Source organism: Lissotriton helveticus, chromosome 9 (assembly GCF_964261635.1).
Source record: "Lissotriton helveticus chromosome 9, aLisHel1.1, whole genome shotgun sequence".
Lineage (NCBI taxonomy): Eukaryota > Metazoa > Chordata > Amphibia > Caudata > Salamandridae > Lissotriton > Lissotriton helveticus.
In genome coordinates this window covers 720995422-721019057 of record NC_136070.1, presented here as the reverse complement: position 1 = coordinate 721019057, position 23636 = coordinate 720995422, and the positions used below count along the sequence as shown (strand labels likewise).

Sequence of the window (23636 nt, the reverse complement as noted above, 5' to 3'; positions counted from 1 at the left end):
CATTGACTAAGAATCAAGCAAAAGAGACTGACAGTAAGGACAACCGATGGTCAGCAGTGGGCAGTCTATAAGTTTACAGTAGGTCTTTCACAACCAAACCGCTTGATCGGTCTGGTAGGTAATACCTAAAACAATTGGTTCTTCCAAGTCTCCTTCTCAGCCTAAACAGTGTTACACAGCATGACTACCAGTGGGGCTTGAAGTCCAGTTTTTTTTTAAATGGGATCCTTCGAATCCTGTCTGGAAGAATTTTTGGAAAAGGAATGATCTCAGCTTGGCTTTTGATTTTTCAAGCGGATGGTTCAGAGGTAAACTAGCAAATGACCTAGAAAACAAAAATCAAAAATTGCACGTGTGTGTGTGTGTGTGTGTGTGTATATATGTGTGTGTGTGTGTGTGTGTATATATATATATATATATATATATATATATATATATATATATATATATATATATATAATCACCATTCCACACCTTTTCACGAAGATCCAGTGAAGAGACCAACAACAGGGGAACCATGGAAAACAGCTTTTATTCCACAGGCAAAGGCGAGTAACAGTCCCACAAACCCGCATTAGGCGAATGCATTTCGGCGTGTTTTTCCGCCTTCTTCAGCGCCAGGGGTGTGAATAGTTCAGGGAGGGTCGTGCTTCTTAGATAAAATATCTGCCCCCGCCTGATAGGTTGCTCTGCGCACCACTCCTTAAAGGTATATACCATGCGCATACATCCTTGGTAGGACGTTAATGGATCAAACGCCTACCAGTCCCAGCATGCATTGTCCATGTTTGTATCCGGAAGGTTGTTGCGTGGAGCGGTGCACATATTAGCCGTGGGGCGTCCTCCTTTACCCATGCGTGTGGAACTCGCCGTCTCCATATGTTCCCCAAAACCGCTTCACCCTGATGTCACCGGGATTTGCCGTAGACGGGAGTAAGGCTGAAATCAACACCTTACCCTCTGTGAGGCTATATGAAGAACAAAAATCAAAAATTGCACGTGTGTGTGTGTGTGTGTGTGTATATGTATGTATGTATGTATATATATGTATATATATGTATATGTATGTATATGTGTATATATATATATATATATATATATATATATATATATATATATATATATATATATATATATATATATTCACTGAAAAAACCATAGGTTATAGACCATATATAGTTAGGAATTAGCATTTAAAAAACCTTATTTTACTCACACAAAACCATTGAAATTCCATATATAGTTAGTTGCACTAACTATATATTGCGCACCCGCAATCCACTGCTGATGATGTCACATATTACATCATTCATGACATGGTCAGTGACATCACTGATGACATCACTGATGACATCTCAAATGACATCACTGATGACATCTCACTTGACATCAATGATCACATCACTGATGATATCATTCATGTGACAATACAATGCATCTCCTCACATTTTAATATAACCTCTGTTTCACCCAGTGTTAAAAACAGAGTATAATTTTTGAAACCATTGACACACCAATACTAGTTACTACATACGTACTCACTGATTCCTACGTCTACACACACATTCACTCATTCACCCATACAATCATTCATACATACAATCACTCATGTTTACAACACAATCATATGCACTCATACACCTATACAGACACTCACACTCTGCCACTCATCCATGGAGTTACTCACACACCTAGTCAGTCCTGTAAAGAATCAATCACACTTCCATTTTCTACTCTATACAGTTAAACATAGAGCACCTTACGTTTTCAACCATATACTAACACATACTTACTCTCTTATACAATCATTGATACAAGTACACATTGATCTGTACAGAGTCACACACCTCCCATCCAGCCACACACACACACTCAGTCTCCCATGCAAATACTTGGGCAATCAATCAATAACCCATATAGTTACTCATATAGCTACTGATCAACACATGCAGCAGTTTACAGAACAACAGACATAATGATGCACAAATTAAGACAGTTTAGTCACTAACCCATGCACTCAGTGAGACACATTTAATCACTCACTCATACATTCAGTCATGCACCTACTAAATCCTTCGTCCAGACACTTATACATCCACTCATTCTTCAATATGTAAGACATATTTTAACTTTACAGAAACATAGTCACTGGATGTTGTCATCAGTGATGTCATCAGTGATGTCATTTGAGATGTCATCAGTGATGTCATCAGTGATGTCACTGACCATGTCATGAATGATGTAATATGTGACATCATCAGCAGTGGATTGCGGGTGCGCAATATATAGTTAGTGCAACTAACTATATATGGAATTTCAATGGTTTTGTGTGAGTAAAATAAGGTTTTTTAAATGCTAATTCCTAACTATATATGGTCTATAACCTATGGTTTTTTCAGTGAATTTTCAAGGTTTTGTAAATGCTAATTCCTAACTATATATGGTCTATAACCTATGGTTTTTTCAGTGAATTTCAATGGTTTTTTTAATAGCAAATATCATAAGCTGTCGAATGTCAAGTACGTGGTAAGAATTTTTTTTTTCGTGTTTATGCACACTGATCTGCTTTGATTGCTGCCCCCCACCCCTCATTTCTATTAGGAGTACTCTCTCTTTGCAGATAGTGAAGGGTAGTTAACGCAGCCCTTTCCCCCTTTGTAATCCGTCGTGCCTGCTTCTCTCTCCATTTGATTGATTGTTCTCTTTGGTTCATTCTCTATTTACAAACAAGCACAGAGTCGCAATACTCTGTTTAGTCTTTGCAGATAGCGAAAAATCGTGTAAAAAAACAAAAGGAATCGAGCAAAATCAGTAGGCCACTAATGGGATCTCTTTTGACCTCGCTAAAATAGAAACATTAGGAACAACCTGTTGAAAATAGCAATGCGTATGTATATAAGCGGCGTTCATTTGTGTTCACAGTACCCCTTGTTGATTGTTTCAATCGAGCATTGAATTGTTCGAAGTTAATTCTCTTAACGATCTTCTCTACCTGCAAACGAGGAAGAATAGGAATATTCTATCTCCCTTTGCAGATAGTGAAGGGTAGGTAACGCAAGCCTTTAACACGTCGTACCTATTTCATTCCTCATTGATTGATTGATTGTCCGAACATTGACTGTTTGGGAATTAGTTCTTTTTGGAGGTATTCCCTGTTTGCAAATAAACGTAGGAAAATCTTTGCAAGTAGTGAAAGGGTACGTAATGCGGACCGTTCTCCCCCGTTGTAATCTGTCATGCCTATCTACTCCCCACTGATTGATGCACCTTTTTCACCCGGACCATTTACTAGAGATACGTCATCTGGCCCGACCAGAGAGCACCCCTAGTGAAAAGGACATATGCAATAATAACGAAGTGATCACTGTATCCTGTTAACAGAAACTTTACCATGAAACAACCTGGAAAGAAAAAAATAGGAAAACGAAAATCAGTAGGCCACTGATGAACATGAACTTTTATTAAACAACGAACAAAGAAACGATAACATAACGTAATGATAAAACCTATTAATGTCCTAGAAACAAGAAAACGTTAAAATATGCCAGTGGTGAGAGACCAGAAAAACAGTAAGAGAAACCAAATCACCCCTCGCTGTCCCACCGCCTGCCACGCCAAAAAAATCGATAGACTAGGGAAAATGCAAGTCAGTAGAACATCCACCCCCACTCTGGAAACTTCCAAGGTGGGGCAGGGTTCCGGCTACGCCCAGCCGGGAGCAGCCCATATAAGGCAGGTCCTGCTGCCACGCCTCGGCCAGGAGATCCTAACGTAGGGTGTAGCCGGAGGAGAGGCCGAGACCAGCGGGACCCGGCCAGGGGATTGCCTTTACAACGCTGAACAGTTGCAGGGGGGGGGAATGTCTCCTCGACCCTCCCCTCTCTCTCCCAGTCCGGCCGCGGTGGCCCTTGAGAGTTGCAGGTAGTCCCGCCACATGCTCTTCCGGTCCGACCACCAACGGTCGGGGGGCCGAGGCCGACGGGATCCGGCTGCAGCCGATAAACCAAGAAACCCGTTCATGGGGCCAGAGCCAGGGGCGTCCGGCCGACATCCACCGGAAGCCCGGCCCGAAGACGGACGGGACACTTCTTTCTTTTATAATGGCTGCGACAACACTGGAGGGGGATGTCTTGCACATGCCTCCGACCCCCCCCTCGTCCTCATCGCCTGGTCCGGCCATAACAAATCTCAAGCGAGACGCCGTGGGGTGCACTGGGAGGGAGAGACGGTGCGAACAGGCCTCTCCCGCCTCCCCAGGTGGAGGCTTCCCAGCTGCACCCTCAGCGCTCCAGGCGGTGGCATCCTAACAACTACAGTGCTGCACAGTTTCGGAACGACCTAGATAACGGTTCTTCCACTGTGGCCATGCTGCAACGTCTCGCCCGGCAGGGTGGAGCCCGTCCGCTCATGTGACCCCGCGATCGCCGGTAGCTGCCGAACTCTCAAAATGGCGGTCGACCTGGCAAGAGCGGGCCCAACATAAAGAAATGGCCCGGTCACTGGTTGACTCCACCACCGTAGTCCTCCACGACCTTGAAGATTCTAGAGGAGCCGCGGGAGTCTCCGACCCCCGATGGGGAATGACTGCCATGATCGCCCGTGGAGTGACGAAACTGTATCCGCGGGACGTCGGCGCTCCCATGCTGGCGCCAGCCTCACTTTGAATTACTACAATCCTGCAGACCTTACTTCCGGTGAAAGCACAGTGTGACCCGGTAGGAAAAATTATTGCACCCCCTCCCCTTTTTGACTGATAGTTCAAACCACCGATCCTTTCCTTTGCCCTTTTAACGGAACTTTGGACTGCCTCCCCCTCTTTTACATTTTCTAGAGAAAACAAAACATTAACCACTACATTAGCATAGCAGTTGACACCAGAACTATTTTCAAATTGAAAACCAACAACATCTTCAACAGAATCCTTTTTGTTTCTGCTGTGACCCTGCTACAGCACAGGCATTGTCCCCAGCAGTAATTCTGCAATGCCGGTAAGAATAGCTGTGGTGCCTACTGGACTCACTCACCCCCGCGGCGCCCCACGCCGTTTTTTGCTGGGCGGCAACTTACTAGACATCACTTTCGTGCCATCTAGATTTCAGCGCGTTCTGCTGCCTTGGAACTATTCGCACAACAGACCGCTACTGACAAGAATATTTCATTATTGGTGCTGTCAATTTCAATAAATCTATTGGATAATTCAAAAGAAATTGCCACGGTCTCTTCGTTGTTTAAATGTTTTTACTGTTTTTGTTTTGTTGTATATATTTATATGTTATTAAAGTTTTATATTCCTACTACTTTGTTGGAGTGCTATATATTTTTAATGTGACACATAATTGTAAAAACTTTGATGTACAAAGAGTCATTCCTGGAATCTTCCGCTTCAGGCTCGGTCCCCTCCCCAATCACAATACAGGATGGTTTTCAGATAGTAGGAACGCGTGTGCTGTGACGGATCACATCGGGTGTGGGCCTTGATCTACTATAACTCCTTTGAAGAGGGGTGATTCTTTACAGCTGGGGCCATAAACTACATCTGCAGGGCTAGCTGATAGCCTAGGACCGGCCTGGACATTCGGACACAGAGGAAGAGGAGTGTCAGAGGGTGCGGTAGTGAATAGGGCGAAAGGGAGGTGTCGGGCGGGCACAGGGTGTGATTCTCAGGGAAGAGCAGCGCAGATGGGGGAAGGTTTATTGCCCATGCATAAGACAGAGAGCGGTGGTGACCAGTGCCTGGGGGAGATGCTTACGAGGGTGAGGAGCCATGCTACGAATCGACAGCGTGCAGAGAGTGGGTCTGGTCAAGACATCTAAAATGGCTGCCGTGCACGACAAAAGTGTGGCATTTCAAAAAAGGCAAGATGGCGCAGACAATGTTTTTCAACACTTCCTCATTTCCTTCGAATCGAACGTTAACAGACGTTGGGGCATATTACCAAAGTTAAGCGATATTTATCGCTAACGATGCTTACCAACCAATTTTTTACCACTAAACATCGTCAGAAATTATCGAAGATAAACCTTACTATTATCAAGGTTTATCGCAAATGCGATAATAAACGGCCGCAATGCATGAATATCGCTAAAAAGTCAGCGATATTCATGCATTACCGAGCTAATACTCTTAGCCATGTTATCCACCTCCCATTGGATAACATGGCTAAGAACTGCTCAGGGCAGGTGTTACTTTTTGGAGATATTCGCGCTTAGCGCGAATATCTCCAAAAGTTGGTAATAGGAGATAGATATCTTGCATGTTGTAATGCAAGTTATTGTGGTATATGGAACTCATACCATAATCTCTCAGGAAAGCAGAAACTGATCCTTTTGGGACCGCCTAAAAAGGCCTAGGGGGTGAGGAGTACTCTACTTTGCCCCCTTTTCACGTTCCGAACTATTTTATTTTACTCTCTTCTGTAATTACACAAAATACCAGCGATAAGATGCATCGGAGACACACAGTGAGAGAAAGGAGGCCGGAGATGAAGAAGACATGTCAAATACACATTGGAGATAATATAGTGGCAGAAGGGAAGTAAATATGAGTAAACTTACCATGTAACATAAAAATGTTGCACTCTATACTATAAGTCTCATTTTATACTACAATCACTTCGCTACAACCTCATAAATTAAAAATAAAAATAAATAATGTCTCAAACAATTTTTGATTTCTAAATATAAATTTATTCTTCAGAATTTTCTAAATTTGAAACAACTAGTAACATGTCCTCATCAGTAATTTCCTCTTCAATCATCTCATCTGGAATCTCCTCATTAAAAGTCTGCAATGATGATTCTTGTAACTCTATGGTCTCCAAACACTCGATAAATTCGCCATCAAGAGATTGATCAAAAAAATCATTCAAGTCATCTCCTCCTTCTGACAATATTTCATTATTGGTGCTGTCCATTTCAATCAATGTAGTGGAATCATTCAAGTCATCTCCTCGTGACAATATTTCATTATTGGTGCTCTCAATTTCAATCAATGTAGTGGAATCATTCAAGTCATCTCCTCCTTGTGACAATATTTCATTATTGGTGCTGTCCATTTCAATCAATCTAATGGAATCATACAAGCCATCTCCTCCTTGTGACAATATTTCATTATTGGTGCTCTCAATTTCAATCAATGTAGTGGAATCATTCAAGTCATCTCCTTGTGACAATATTTCATTCTTGGTGCTGTCCATTTCAATCAATCTAATGGAATCATACAAGTCATGTCCTCCTTGTGACAATATTTCATTATTGGTGCTCTCAATTTCAATCAATGTAGTGGACAATTCAAAAGAAATTGCCACGGTCTCTTCATTGTGAGCCATTTTATTTTGAAATTGCTTGCTGTAAATTGCAGAAAAAAATAATCACTTTCATTTATCGTTTTTAGTAATACATAATATAAAACTAACTTCATCAAGTATTTAGTATAACAGAAGGACTGCAAATAAATAACAGAAAACATTTTTCAAATTATCTTCAAGTGTACAACATAGTTCCCCTTACAAATTAACAACTCACCTTTTTAAAAGTAGCAGAAGTGTTAGTACTGTGTAAATCAAACACCAGAAATTCACCACCAAAAATTCCTCACAAATGTACCTCAGACAGTAGTATCACAAAATGGCTGTGGTTTCCTCTCATTTGACATATATACATAACCAATTAACTTTCATCACACACAAATACAAAACCAAAGTAACATTTTAATTGGTTCTAAATTTCAACACTTTCAAATGTGTTTTCCCCATGCAATTTTCCATAGGACATTTACATACGTCTACAGCCTGAATGGCTGAACGGAATTACACCAAACTTGGCAAAATGGTACATCAAACCTAAGAGGTCAGGAATGATCTACTATGCCCCCTTATGGTCATTTCCCCCTTCGCTTTGGCCTCCTCTTGTCTCTCAATCCTACCGAGGGACAAGATGGCGGCCGCTACGGACTGTTTGGAATGTTGACAGACGCCGGAGAACCAATCAGCTTCGCAAAGCTCCGTAACGCGAAAAGTACGCGAAGCGGAGCGCTGTTACAGATATATATCTTTTTTTCAACGTTAATTTCTCAAAATCCACTGGAGCACATATATTGAGACCTAGCAAAGGCACATCGGGCTACCAGTCCCTAATATTTTGCCAAGTTTCGTGCAAATCCATTCAGCCGTTCGATTATTATTATTTTGTTTTTTTTTTGCCCCGCGGGGCCCTTTTAAAACCTCCACATCAAACCTAGGGGGTCAGCGAGGATCTACTATGCCCCCTTATAGTTATTTCCCCCTTTGTTTTGACCTCCTCTTGTCTCTCGATCCTACCGAGAGACAAGATGGCGGCCGCTACGGACTGTTTGGAATGTTGACAGACGCCGGAGAACCAATCAGCTTCGCTTCACAAAGCTCCGTTGCGCGAAAAGTCCGCGAACCAGAGCGCTAACCGGTCCGCTGTTACAGATATATATCTTTTTTTAAACGTTAATTTCTCAAAATCCACTGGAGCACATATATTGAGACCTACAAAAGGCACATCGGGCTACCAGTCCCTACAATTTTGCCAAGTTTCGTGCAAATCCATTCAGCCGTTCGGGCTAAAAGTGAGGCCAACCGCCCTATGGAAAACTCAATGTTAAAAACACGTTTTGGGACCCCCCTTTTTTCTCGGCCCCCACTGGACGAACCCCCCCCAAATTTTCAAGGGCTGCTCAGAAACAAAATGTGCCATTTTCCTGAAAATTTCAGCCGATTCCGTCCACAAACGCCAAAGTTATTAGACATAGAATTTTCAAAAAACCCATAGAGAAAAAATCCTAACTATATATACCTACTGGCGACCGCCAGTAGGTAATATATATATATATATATATTTTTTTTTTGTGTATTCATGTAATCCCTCCTTTTTGTATTGTTACCTTTATGATTTTTTTATTAATCTAATAAAGTGGTATTGAACTTGAACTGGACCTAGAGAATCCTCCGCTGAAGGTAAGCGCTTTTTGGCATTCCATTGACTGGAGATTTCACATTAACTTCATTACCCAGGATATGTTCTAGGGATTTTTCACTGTTGAGGATTGCCAGAAAATGCCAACTATGGGTAGTCCAATCCAGTGGATCAAATCAATGGGTTTATCCATACTTCAGACCTCTCTGCCTTGTAGAGTACTTGATGCTGTATTTTCCCTTCTTAAGCATGAAACATTGGCCTTAATATCTACCCCTCCCTCCCATATGTCTGATCAAAGTGCATGAGGCCAATTAAAGTAGATCATTTTGATTCTTGCGACTTCTACAAGATTTTATCGAAGGGATTGTGGTAACCACCATTTTCTACCCCTTTAAGGTAAGGCTACTGTGGCGCGGCTAGTGTATGTGGTATATCTGGTTCCAGGTGAACTCGTGTGTGGCAGTACTGTTGTGTGCTGACCTGTAATTGCGCGCCTTTAGGTAGATGCTTAAGGCATTCTGACTCCAAGGGTCAGTTGGCAGACCTCCTCTTGCCAGCACAGGGCTACAACATCTGAAGCCTGCTGGTGCAAGTTGGTAGCTCAGAATCGCCAGACTGTCGACAACTGCCACCATGCAGCACCAGAGACCAGAACCCAACATTCAGTTGCAGCAAGTCCGCTGGAGCTGGGAGAGGTCGTCGGAGTGCAGCTTGGTCACCCAGACGTTGTTTCCTTGGGAAGGATTTGGCTGTGACGGTGATACCGGGCAAGTGGTAGCCTAATTGCAACTGGAGTTCTACCAGGACTGAGCGGACTTTAAGGGATCGGACCCTGTGACCAGGACTACATCAGTCCCCTTTGTGGATGAAAGAGTAGGACTTCTTCAAGCGGTGAGGTAACAGTTTCTAAGGAACTTGCTGGTCACTCTGACTAGCTCGCTGTCGGAGTTGGTCGCCCCAAGTAATTCTAACAGACCGTAATAAAAGTAGCCAAAAGTTTCCAACTGTCAAATTTGTTGAATTTGCCAATACTTGTTCACAGTTGAGTAGAAAGTTCATATTTGCTGCCCCTTACAAAATCTAGCTCTCTGGTGAATTTTTATGTTGTAGTGTTTAAAAGTAGTCTATTTTTATAAATTGGTGTTGGATTTCTTAAGTGTCTCGTTGATTTTATTCCTCAATCGTTGATGTTTAAATGCCTTGCACTTGTTCCTTTCTGCAAGCCTTGCTTCTCAGAGCCTCGGCTATCCGTGATTGAGCTGAAGGGTTTATCAAACTAAACCTACTGGTCCAAATGGGGTTGGTAAGTGTATAACCTCATGAGGTCACACACTCACATCATATAGTACACTTCATTCCTTCACACACAACCTAAAAAGCAGTTTTCTAAGTATTTAGTGATGTATCCAGTACGCAGAGGTAGACTGCCCACAAGATCCATCCAAGCTGCATTTTCATTCATGCACTTCTTTACATGGGCAAGCACTTAAACACCAAGCAAATACTCTGGTATTGGAAAGATAGCATGCCTGCACTTTTTTATCAGTGCTGAAATATTTCTACAGGCTGAATCCACCTTGCCATTTGACAGCATGTATTCCACCATGATGAACACCTTGTAGTCTAACATTATGCAATCACTGTCTTTGTCACTTTTTGGCACAAAGATCCTGCATGGTCTCCAGCTTTGTCCAGACCTGGCATGATTGCTGCCCTGTCCGATAATCTGTGTCAGTTAGTTACTACTCCTGTCCCAACATTTTTGCTGGAAGCTCAAGTTTGAAACGATAACCTATTGATTTGTGACTGCAACTTCTGTCTTACATTAGTCTGTAGTCCATCTCCTATTAATACATGCAGTTGCAGAGGAATGTAGAAGTGCTGAATTCATAGCTTGTGTACTTGTTTCTGCTTCCTACGCACGCCCAATATTTTTAATAAGGCATTCTCTCCAGCACCAATTAAAATGTATTATCACTAGTTAATAGAAGCCTTTTTTAACTGTATACACCCCCACTATCCCCCTTTTTAGGTCTCGCCTGTCGATGCGCATGCGCATCGAGCTTGCGAGCCTATTGCGGCTTATACAAGCTTTAACTAAGAAGCAAGGAATCGTGGCGATTCCTTGCAGTGCCCGTGACTTTTAAGCTCAATGCGCATGTGCATTGAGCTTAAAAGCGCGTGCACAGTCGCCCGCATTCCTCCGACACCTTTGAAGTGAAGCTTAGCTTCACTTCAAAGGCCCGGCTTCTTCACACCCACATGCCGCTCTGCCCCGCTCAGCCCCCTCCCCTGAGTCATCCTGCCTGCCCAGACTTCTCCTCCCCCCTAATTACATCCCGCTTTCACTTGTTTGTATTTACATCATGTTGATTTATGTGCAACATAAGTTTTATCACATTACTCGAGGCTTCGTGACGCTAAATGCGCTGACCAGCATTGCAATATTAGACCTTTCTTTTCTTTTTAGCTCCGGCCGACATATGCTGCGTGTTTTTTACAGCTACTTTACACGGCAGGGATGCACCTTCTTGTCGATGGCCCTCGGTCTGCCAACAGTTTGCCTCTTGCTTTGTTCGTACCGCACAAGTGGAAGGTTCAGTCTGATGAGTTTTTGCCCACTTGGCACAGCCACGAGTACAGTCTTTCTTATCGACGGCGCCACCATTTACAACTCATCAATAGCGCCTCAAGCTGCTCACTCTCCTTCTCCCCCACCCCCCACCCCATCCGACTTGTTTTTCTTTTAACTGTACCCCAACCGAAACGGACTCAGAAGGATGAAAGGCTTTTGCATGCGACTACCCAACTCATGCGAGCACCCCCCAGTTCTTCCTGCGCCCCGCCGATTACCACCCCCCCCCCCCCCCCCCCCCGCATTCCTTCACTTCCATTGAACCACGCAGCCCGGGACACAATCCCCCTGCACCCATCCCCCTTTAGCCTCCTCCCGAGCCATGCGATCCTCCCCACGTCCCTCACTCATCCAAATTTGAACCCAACCCCGCTTACTGAAACTTCAGCTTCTCTCCCCACTCTCCACCACAAGCCCCCGCTAGCACATCGATCACGGGGGTGAAATATTCAGTTCACACTATTTATTTTGCTGATATCTTCGTTTTCTTAGGTGCAAACCGCGTGCGCATTATAAACACTTTTTATTTGTCCTCTCTTTTGTGTGTTCTGTTACATTATATCTTTCCTTCCACTGTTATCTCCCTCGACTTACATGCGAAGCAAGCGCCCGTCACAAACAGGCTGTCTAGTCTCTCTTTAGTTTGCTGGCGCCATTCAATTCACACTATTTGTTTTTCTGCCATCTCCTTCTACTTACATGCAAAGCGAGTGCGTACTTCAAACACTTTGTATGGCCTCTGTTTAGTCTGCTGTCTACATTAAAATCACACTTGAATTTTAGGTTACCTTCATTTGCTAGTATACACATCGGGCGTGTATTACAAACAGTTGTATATTATATGTAGCTTTTGCAAGCACAAGTGAAGTTGTTTACCTATATCTTAATGTCGATTAGAGCTGCTTATCATTAAAATATATAAAACCATTGATAGTATAAGGCATTTATTTTTTATATTTTTCTATGAATCGTCATGTGTAATATAAAACAAACTGATGTGTATAAACACATGCGCTCAGTGTTACAGTAGCGGACCATATTAATGCGATCTTCCTTGGTCTAATTTTTGCTGAGGCGGTTAAATAGGGTACTCTGTGGCAAAGGACCTTTGTTTTATATATCTTCCGCTTTTATTGTATCAGCATGGGGTCTGGCTTGTTAAAAGAACCATAACAAGAGCTGAGCCATACAAAGATGTTGCGCGTAAATCGGGGAACACTTGTCATGTAAACATACGAGAAAGATCATTCAAAATTAAAAAAGTTATTTATTTTTTAGCATTAGAATTTTATTTTGATGGACATTTATTGAAAGAAATTGTTTCAAATATGAAGCCTTCAAGAAAACCCCTGTACTCTAAAAACATTGCCACGCAACGCCACTCACCCACGCAACGCCACTCACCCACGCAACGCCACTCACTCACTCACGCAACGCCACTCACCCACGCAACGCCACTCACCCACGCAACGCCACTCACCCACGCAACGCCACTCACCCACGCAACGCCACTCACCCACGCAACGCCACTCACCCACGCAACGCCACTCACCCACGCAACGCCACTCACCCACGCAACGCCACTCACCCACGCAACGCCACTCAGCCACGCAACGCCACTCAGCCACGCAACGCCACTCAGCCACGCAACGCCACTCAGCCACGCAACGCCACTCAGCCACGCAACGCCACTCAGCCACGCAACGCCACTCAGCCACGCAACGCCACTCAGCCATTTGCAAAACGAAAAATGTCAAACTCTTCTATTGCGAGACCTATTGCATTTTCAATGCTTGTTCTTTTTGATCACTAATCACTACTGTACTAACCAGTGGTCTACCTCCAGGTGGAGGAAGCATACTATCAAACCCTAAGATGATGCTGTCCCGTCGCTAACAACAAGGTGAACAATCAAGATATACCTCCTATCAAGCCTTGGTACGTGGATGAAGGTTTCTTTATCGGCAACGCAACCGAATAAGAGAATAGAACCCTGGTTACTCAGGACAAGTGATCCCTTCCCATTTTGATTTTTTTGTTTCAATACACACAGTCCTCGTCAATCCCAAGAAATAACCACACACAGCATGTCTGCTGCACCAGACTTTATTCGGCTGCACGTTTCAAACTATGCAAGTCTTTGTCATGGCCGTGTGGCAATAGTTGTGCGGAGAACAATTTTTAAGCAAACTATGACTTGGATCCAAAAAAAACACATGGCTGATGCTTTTCAGTGGTAAAATCAAGTTGATAAATGACCTTTTTGTTCAGATAGGATAAGATATGTACCACTTGCGTATAGTTGCTTCAGTTCTGCGGCTTAGTCTTAGATCCTCGACAGGGCTATGATTTAATGACATCCTAGAGATATTCCTAAAAGGCAAAAATATATTTTTTTAAAATGATATAAGGATTTGTGTTCAAATGATGGTATGATTCACGGAGTGGTTTTGGGAAGAATCGTAGTCCATGGCAAGAAAATCCTGTAGGCTTTTTTGCAGCCCAGATAGGCTATCTAATCCAAAGAAACGTTCCTCCATAGTTAACACATTTACCAAAATACTTGAATACTTCTCATAGTGTTCAGTTTTCTTACGAAAGGTTAGACTTTTTATCATTACAGATATACTAGCAATTAAGAAGAAGCAACTATCGTCTTCAAACCTAAATCACTGAAAACTAAAAAGCAAATTCAATACAATTACTAGAATTGTTCAATATATATTTTTTGTTTTGTTAAAAGTAGTCCCATTGGACATCCTATCCCATATTCAAGTTACAAAACATTTGAAACGCGAGTACTAGATGAGTGAGTTTGTCTACTTTTAATTTTTGTTCGGACTACCATCAGAATGGGAAATTGGCCTTTTCAACAATACAGACTCCTCATACCAATCAAAAGGCAACAACTGCTAATCAAATAACCATTCATTAACAGTAGGCAGCCACAGTCATGCTAATTTGGATTTAAACGAAATTGGCAATCGATCACCTGTATAATAAATAACATTGTTAGTCTTTAAAACAGCTAGATAGCTGCCCATTCAAGAAATTATCTGCTACAATATTCTGCAACTGTCCATCCATCATCAGCACCAAACCCCGACACAAAATCTTTCTGAGATGTATTCTTCAGTCCGATATTGTTAATTGTGTTCTTCATTGAGCAATATTGTTTGTGATTTGTAAATACCCAGCCTCACCTAGGGACTACAAAGTTTCCATATTTTGTGGAACAATATAAATTGCCTATCTAGTGAAGAGTTAGCAAACATTTTAGTTGTTGTTGTTGTTTTTATTTAGGTTAACTATGTAAGTTTCAAAATGTATTGTTAGTCTAGTCATAAAATCAAATACACATGAAACGTGGAGCATTGAAACACTGTTGTGGCAGTGCAGGGCTGCGGAATGAGTAAATGAATGAAGGAAGTTAAAGCACCCTTAAACAACATAATTGAAAATCAACAATTGGGTAGCCAAAAATTGCATAAACAGGACGATAAACATCAAGAAAACAAGCAAGTTCTTGCTTGCCTTTTTTAACAAAAGGTGAGCAAAAATAACGAAACGTGCCGCTCGACTGTCCTTGTCTGTGTACAAGGTGAGTTCTAGAGAGACAAATGATCCCCAGTGCCTTGAAAAAAATGTCTGCGATTCATAGACTCCTTGCGCTCCAGGGAGAGGAAATAATAGAAAACGGTGGCCCAAAATTGCCTAGAGCGTGACAAGTGGCGTAAATTAATTGTCCAGCTTACTGACTTAAAATGAAGAACAATTGTAGTATTTAATCAAAAGTAAGAGTTAAAACTGTTTAATGATTAAGTGCAAAAAGGCTAGGAGAGAGCTAAGTCAATGCTATAGTTGCAATTGAAAGTTGACTTTAAAATGGCCTTCATCTTTTTGCTCAACTTGGGTTGGTGAGCCACAGTGTCAGTGCGAACTTGCTAATCTTCATAATTGTTAATGCAACGGTAAAGCTATGTTCAGCTCCATTTGTCACGAGATGCTCATGCGACACACAGACTTGCAGACTGTATGTGTGTGTGTGTGTGTGTGTGTGTGTGTGTGTGTGTGTGTGTGTGTGTGTGTATGTGTATATATATATATATATATATATATATATATATATATATATATATATAATCGCAAGTATGTAACTCCGTCCACTTCCACCAAAACCTCGGCGGCGAAGAAGGAGAAGCGAACCACTTCTTTGTCAGGCAAGATGTTTTATTTCAACCTTTTCAGCAGCATTCAACAGATGACGCGTTTCGGGCTCAGGCGCCCTTGATCACATCAATATATTCATTCCCCCCCCCCCTCCTTAACATTTTTAAGTGTTGCTGTAGAAAACACAAGCTTGCATAATGCAAATTTACAACTGTGGTGAGGCATTTAGCTGCTGATAACATTGGCAACAAACACCTACAATTATTCAATGTTTTCTTTTACGAATTAAAAAATATGCAGAAATTCTGTTTCTTGATGGATCTGAAATGAGCTGGTTCAGTTCAGGCCTTTTAAGCAAGCTCCCTTTATATGGTTTCAGTGGGTTAAAAGAAGGCTATCGTAATGTGCTTTCTTATATTCAACCAGATGTCTGTCACTTATTTGTTTGTTCAAGCCCCGTCTCTCAAGAGAAAAAAATTATGCACAAGTTCCTTATCTGAAAAGATTTCCACTCCCACTTCAAACAAGGCTTAATGTCGACTCAGAAGTTTGATTATTTGGTCAAATGCATCACTGACTAAACACAATCTATAGGTGGTGTACAAACCGATGCAATTGAATATGGAACCTGACCTTGAAGCTTTCATCCAAATATTCCAGTTAATTAGATCAGCAAGGGTCTTATCTAGCCAAGCAGTCGAGTCGCATCTGCTTTGATATATAGCGTCTTCTGTGTCCATTGTTGCCCCTGAACTGATCTGAGTGTGTGTACTCTGTGTGCTATTTATATTAAAGAGGTGATTGTTAATATGATCCATTCCTTAAGGTAAACATCTGAACTTTAATAATGAAATTATGTAAGAAATGTAATGTGTTTCAATAGTTGCATTAACACGCTCACCTGAAAAACGACGTAACCTATATGAAGTAAATGTGTAAAAATAAACTCTGCAAAAATGAATTGCAATGACTGACACACACACACGCACACGTCATTTAAAACCTACAGAACATGAAAGTCTTCTGAAATGTTGTGAAAGAAAATCTCCTAATGTAAAAAAATGAATACCCTAACCTCATGTGCCAAATTAAATGCTCTGTGTTCTTGTTTGTAATAAAACAAAAAAAAAATTCCCAAATTTGCCCACATTCCAGTTGCTTATGGCTTCTGTACTTCTGATTTTAACAATTTGTTTTCATGTTTGACTTGCAAGGAGGTGGAAAAATGGTCCAAACATATTGCAAATTGCTTGAATGAGTCTACTTCACATCAGTGTCCAGGTTGAATTTTTCAGCTTTCATTAGATTTTTTTTATAACTCGTGCAAATCTAAACTAATCTGCTCAGGTTGGATCAATGCATTTTCTAATAAATAACTGTTGCAAGCTCTAACCAATAACCTGTTTAAATAATCTTTTCGAATCCCCTTTCTCTTTAATACAGCTAATTGTATCACCCTAAAACTCAAGTAGACTTTTTGACCCACAGTTATCTGCGGGTTTATCAACTAGGTGGGGTATCCATCTACCTTTGATTTTGATAGCTGATTTTCTTTATGGTGCCTTTGGCATAATTAACGTAAATGGCAATGGAATGGCCAACCAGGGTACAGAAATCTGGTGGAGGAATGTGGAAAATAAAGGGACCTAAAATAATACTTTCTGTGGGTCTCACATCTAGGCAGCTCCATATTCAATGGATCATTTAACTTTTTTCTCAAGACCTGGGTTAATATATTTTTCCTACACGTAAATTCCTATTTCTTTATGGTCCGGTCAGTAAGATGGAGATAATATGGAGTATGTGTATGCACAGCCCAGAATTACATGAGATGAATAACAGAGGGAGATTTAACACCCCTAATAATAACCTTGTCCTCCTTAAAAGATTGTTCAGAGAGGTGCATAGTCACCACTGTTGGGAAGTCAGAGGGCACCCAACTCATAGGAAGCATTGTAGCTGTTCAGCTGTTGCATACAGTAGAATCATTTTTTTTTCTGAATTAAAGGTCAGACACCACTATCCATCTGGGCCCCTGCCTCTTAATCAACCACCCCTCCATGATCACAGTCTGACTTCTGCAACCCTCCAAAATTACTATATATTTTTTATTACATCTACCCTACAATTCTTTAAGCCTAGCCACATGCCCCTCCAAAGATCACGTGCACTAGTGCCTCTTTGGTTCGGAGGAAGCAGTTGTTGGAGCTGCCTTCAATACATCACCAATTGGGTAGATGGAGTGCTATGTTGCTGGGCTGGCTGGCCACCAGACAGACTGCTTTACAATAGGATTGAGAGGCAAGATCTTCTCACTGAGTTTTCAAACTCATCCGGTTTGTTAAAGGATTTTTGAGAAATAGCTGGAAATTGGATACAAAAAAGCTGGAACTCAAACCGGACGAATTGAGGAACAAGAGCAGAAAGAGCTAAGACACGGAAGTCCTATCTTTTCAACTTTAGAAGGACTGGCTTCAGCAATATTTTCAATGATGGATGTTTTATTATTGATATACCTGTTGCAGGGTGTACTTGGAATATTGGTGATAAATAAACATGGAATCAATACCCACCAAGATTTATTAAAGGCAATTGCTGGGGAGTTGGAGAAAACAAATTTGTGTATGCCAGCCATGGGAAGACCAGTGCAAGTAAATCTGATAAACCAGCTGGGTGAAAAATGCCAAGAGAATGATTCAAGGGGATACAACAATTGTCTGCTTACGTTTCACATATACCACTGCTGATCAAAACACATGGTGATTGTATTTTCCATAAAAAAAGATTTCACCCATGGTTATCCAAGGGCAGATAGTTAGAAAATCTCTCCATTTATCAGTTCAACAGGGCGTAAAGGTAAGAGTAAGAAACCTTCAAGATCAGGTAATAATGGGATGGCCAGTAGAAGTTATCAGCATTTGAGCCCAAAGTAGTTGTGCCTCACATGAGTCAACCAATGGTAAGTAAAATCTCAAAGATAGGAATGACACACCAGGTAAGAGGGAGAGGAGTAGAAGTAGGAGTGTAGCGAGGCGCTAAAGATATGGTTAATAAGTAGCTCCTTACTAGTACAAGTTCAGATGTAAAATGAGGGACATTATTACATCAGGATGTAGGAAAGGATAATAAACTTTGAGCATCTGTTGGCTAGACAGTAAAAAGCTTGACCTTCGGAGGAGGAGCTTCGCGCGCAACCGTGATGGCCGCGTGAGCACAGGGCTCCCGGACCTTCGCCACCTCCTGCACTTATCCTGGTTATGACGACGGGTCATTGAAGATGCAACCCAGCTGATCTAATAGCTGTTTTCAGAAATCGATTTGGACTCCGGGAACCGATTTTATGATACTCTGAACTTTTGTGGCCTGCTCCACGGAACTGCCAGGGGCTCAAGTCAATGGCCTGCCCGGGCAGTAATTGAACAACATCGGCCTTCCTGATCCTGCTCACTACACAGGTCTTAGCTTTCGGTTTCGCTTTTGGCCCCAGACCCTCTCCCGCCTCGATCCCGCTCCTGCTACCCAGGGCGTAATCAATTCTGCAACTCCGTTCCAGTATCGTCATCGAGTGTCACTGGTCGTTGTACGGCGGGTTGTAACCTGTTCTCCTAGCGGACCCCTTTGGGTGAACTGAAAGGAGCCATTTTCACCAGGTCTCGAGGACCCCTCGGGGGCGCAGCTTCCAATATGGCCGGCAAACTGGAGATCGAGAAGCGAAAGACCAAGTCCGTCCACCGTGGGGGTACCGTACAATCGAATGTTATGGACCGATACACTCATCCTAAGGGATCTCCCGGTGGTACGAGTAAGTCCCTGGGAGATGCGGGAGACGACTCGACGGCGGGAGACGATTTGACCCTACGTGATTTCATGGGCGCCATTGCCAGCATAAAGACCTCTATTGGCCAACAATATGATACTCTGGCCCAAAAACTTGACACTTTGGCAATCAATGTCAACCTGATTAGGGCGGATTTAGCTAAGACTAATGAAAAAGTTAAATCTCTCGATTTGAAGACCTCCAGCCTCACGACTGATGTCTCCGATCTACAGACGGAGGTACGCAACCTACGGTCCTCCAACGATTTCTTCTCTCGCCGACTGGAGGATTTTGAAAGTCGAGCAAGACGAAACAACGTTAGTATATTGGGGTCCCTGAAAAGCCAGAAAGCCCAACTGTGGATCTCCTCGTTGAGGACCTCATTATAAACCATCTTGCTCCTAAAGGCCTGAGCAACGTCTTTGCTGTGGAACGTGCACACAGGGTGCCGGCAGGAAAGCCTAAGCTGGGCGCTACCCCGTGACCCATCATCGCCAGGATCTTCAACTTTCGGGATAGAGACGCTATTCTGCAGGCGTTGCGGTTGGGTGGCCCCACGAAATTCGAAAATACCACGGTGAGCTTCTACCCGGATTTCACCCAGCTTGTGCAGAAGCAAAGGATGGGGTTCCAGGGGGTGAAGAGACGATTGAGGGACACGGACATGAAATTCGCAATGCTCTTTCCAGCTAGGCTGCGTGTGGAATATGGAGATCGGACGTTCTTCTTTGATCACCCTGAGGCCGCTAGTGACTGGCTCGATGCGCTGCCCAGGCAGCAGGAACACTCTGGAGGAGCTGAAGGTGGCCCGATGGAGTAGGACTGAGAAATGGACTTGGTTTTCTGGATTACATACAGACCTTCCAGCTGTGGTTTGATGACTCTTAAACTGGCTTTGATAGTGGTGGTTACCCTGGGGTGGCGGGGGGGGATGGGTCTCTTCCTCCTCCGGGGTTTCTTTTTGTAGATTAGTTATATGTTAGGGCGACTGGCACACTGCAAGTTGGGGTGGCTTTTGAGTCTAACGCAGGGGTGCAGGGTGGTGGGTCGGGTTTTGGGTATTTGTTGGGGGATGGGGGGAGTTGTTTGTGTATTCATTTCAAGGCAATTTATTGATTGACTTCTGGATTTGGATGTCTCGTTCGTTGTGGGGTGGATGCAGCAATTATTCTTGGGATGGGGTAGGGGATTGAAATTACGGTGTTGGAATGTTAATGGGTTGGGGGATAGGATAAAACGGGGTGTGGTGCTAAAACTATTGAGACGCCTCTCCCCCGATGTGGTGTTACTGCAGGAGACACACCTGATAGGAAACACACGCCACGCTATGAACCGGCGGGGCAACTGTCTTCTGGCACATTCTGGATTCACTACTGGCTCTAGGGGGGTGGGCATCCTGGTTAGGGGTTCCCTCCCTCTGGAGGTCGATGATATCATCCTTGATGATAGGGGGCGATATGCTGCCATTACTGGAAGATGGGAGGGGAAGACTGTCACTCTGCTTTCTGTCTATGTCCCGCCTGGCCTTCAGACTACGACCTTTGCCGACTTGGGGAGAGTAATTTTGGGGCTTCCGGAAGGCATCCTGGTGGTGGGTGGTGATTTCAATTTGGTTGTCTCCAGAAGTGATGACCACTACCCCCCCAGGGAACTCGTAAGATCACAGTCCTGGCTGGGTGGCTTCTTGGACACGTTGGGATTAATAGATTGTTGGAGGCTTCTTCACCCGGGGCAGTTACAATACACGTATCACTCTGGAGCACACGGTAGTCTCTCGAGACTCGATTACATTCTGATGCCCGCGACAAAGGCCTCTTCTGTCAGGGAGATTAGACATTTGGCTAGGGGTATTTCGGACCACTCCCCACTATGGCTTGTGATGGAAACGAGGCAGGGAACTGAGGGCTGGGTAGCCCCGATTAACCCTTGGTATCTCCGCAATCCTAAGACCCGTGCGGAATTGGTCAAATCACTGGATCAATACTTCATGGAGAATGTGGGGTCTGTGTCCTATTCGATCTCGCTGTGGGAAGCCTTCAAGACTGTTATCCGTGGCCAGGCGCTATCATTAATCAATGGCGCTAAGAAACGTAAATACGAGGCTGTGGTCCGCCTTGAGACCGAAATAACTGACTTGGAAGGGGAATTAGAACTTGGTGTCACTCAGGACAAGCTCCACCTCCTCAGTCTCCAGCAGCTCGAAAGCACATAAATCTTTAATGGCAGCTCTCAAGGCAGAACCTAGGGTGAGGGTGGATATTGCCATATTGAGGAAGGAATACAAGCGAGCAATTAAGGCTAGACAGGATAAAATCCAGAACTAAGCTTGGAAGAATTTACTCTGCACGGACGTCTTGCGGGACAGCAGGCAATTCTAGGCCATAATTAACCAGCCCTTCTCCGATTCAACCAATTCCGTCATGGATTGTGTTATCCCGGACGACAAATGGCTGGCTCACTTTAGATCAGTGTATGGAGATACTGACACGGACTGTCAAGTGAGCAACTTGACGGTCCCTGAGGTTCCCCCTATATGTTTCAATTGGGTCGAAAGCAATACTGGCCACCACTAAGAATAAAGCCCCTGGCCCCGACTGGGTGCCAGCCGATTTTTACATACACTCGCCAAAGCTATGGGCTGGAGCCCTGGCCAATGTATTTACCGCCGCTAATGGCAACCCTTTACCAACCACCTGGGTAACTTCCACCATTGTTCCCATTTTTAAGAAGGGTCCCCGTGATGACCCAGGGTGCTATAGGCCCATATCCCTTTTGGACTCTGCAATCAAGATCTTAGGCAGAGTCCTTTTGGTTAAGTTGATGGATAGTATTGAGAGCTGCGGGGGGTTGGCTGACATCCAGTACGGGTTTAGGGAGAAGAGAGGAACATTAGAGCAGTGCTCCAACTTACACCTGTTAATCTCGAAGTATACGGTGGCCAAGGAGGGGTCATTATTCCTTGCGTTTATGGACCTCTCCTTGGCCTTCGACTTGGTAAACAGGTCCAAGTTGTGGGCATTCTTCTGAGGATTGGGATTGATAAGGCACTGGTCAGGTATATGGCTTCACTTCATCAAGAGCGATTTGCAGTTGTGCGGGTCACAAATGAGGGAAGATGTACGCCCCGTTTCAACTCCATGCGTGGGGTCAGGCAGGGCTGTATACTGGCCCCCCTGCTTTTTACAATTTATATTAATGGCCTGGGTTCCCACTTGGAAGACGTGGATGGAGACGTTCCGCGTGCAGGAGTAGCTAAGATCCCCGCTCTCCTGTACGCGGACGACGCGGTGCTGATAGCTCGCACTGGCGTCTGTCTCCAACGGCTCCTGGACGCCTTTGGTACCTTCATGGACCAACTGGACCTGAAGGTAAACACGAATAAGTCACACACAATGGTTGTCGGGCGCCACAGAAACAAGGGGATAGCTAAAACTTTCAAGTGAAAGGGTGAAGTTGTTACTAGAGTCCCGCCTTTCCCTTACCTGGGGGTGCTTTTTGATGAAAGGGGTTCTTGGGGCCACCAGGTCAGGGCAAAAAGCCTGGCGGTGGCTAGGTCATCAGCGGCTCTTATGGGCTTTGCAAATAGGTCGGGCGCCAGACCGATGGAAGCCCTCTTAAAGGTTTATAATAGTAAATGTATCTCACTGGCAATGTATGGCTCACCCCTTTGGGGTTATGTACATCTTGAACCAATACAGAAGGCAGAAAATAGATTTTTACGTTCCCTTTTGTCTGTCCCACAGTCCACACCAACTTTCTCCATACATGCGGAGGTGGGCTTGGATTATGTCATCGATAGGCTCAACATGGCACCTTTAATCTTTTGGCTAAAGATGTGGCTCAATAAGGAATTAACCCTTAATCACATGATGGTCTCTAGACCACTTCAAAAGGGTACCATGGATGGCCTATCTGAAGAAGTCTTTCATAGAACTGGGTCGCCCGGAACTCTTTACATCCCCCTCGGCTATTCAGAAACAGGATGTAGACATAGTTAAGAAGCAGTTCGTGATTAGGGCAAGAGCGGGGCGTGAGGAAAGGGAACTGCAGAAGCCGGCTGTGAAGACATTA

At 43.6% G+C, this 23636-nt stretch overlaps 1 protein-coding gene across 2 annotated transcripts in view; it reads left to right on the top strand.

Moving 5' to 3' along the window:
- The window catches only part of PC (pyruvate carboxylase), a 2151284-nt gene that overhangs the window by 38912 nt on the left and 2088736 nt on the right, over positions 1 to 23636 (top strand). Inside the window, exon 1 of one of the 2 annotated variants that reach the window (XM_078660829.1) lies at positions 13425 to 13516. The exons of the other annotated variant lie outside the window; for it this stretch is intronic. The gene's annotated coding sequence lies outside the window, so the exon portion shown is untranslated. Of the gene's footprint in view, positions 1 to 13424; positions 13517 to 23636 lie in introns of those variants that run through there. 2 annotated transcript variants of the gene reach the window in all.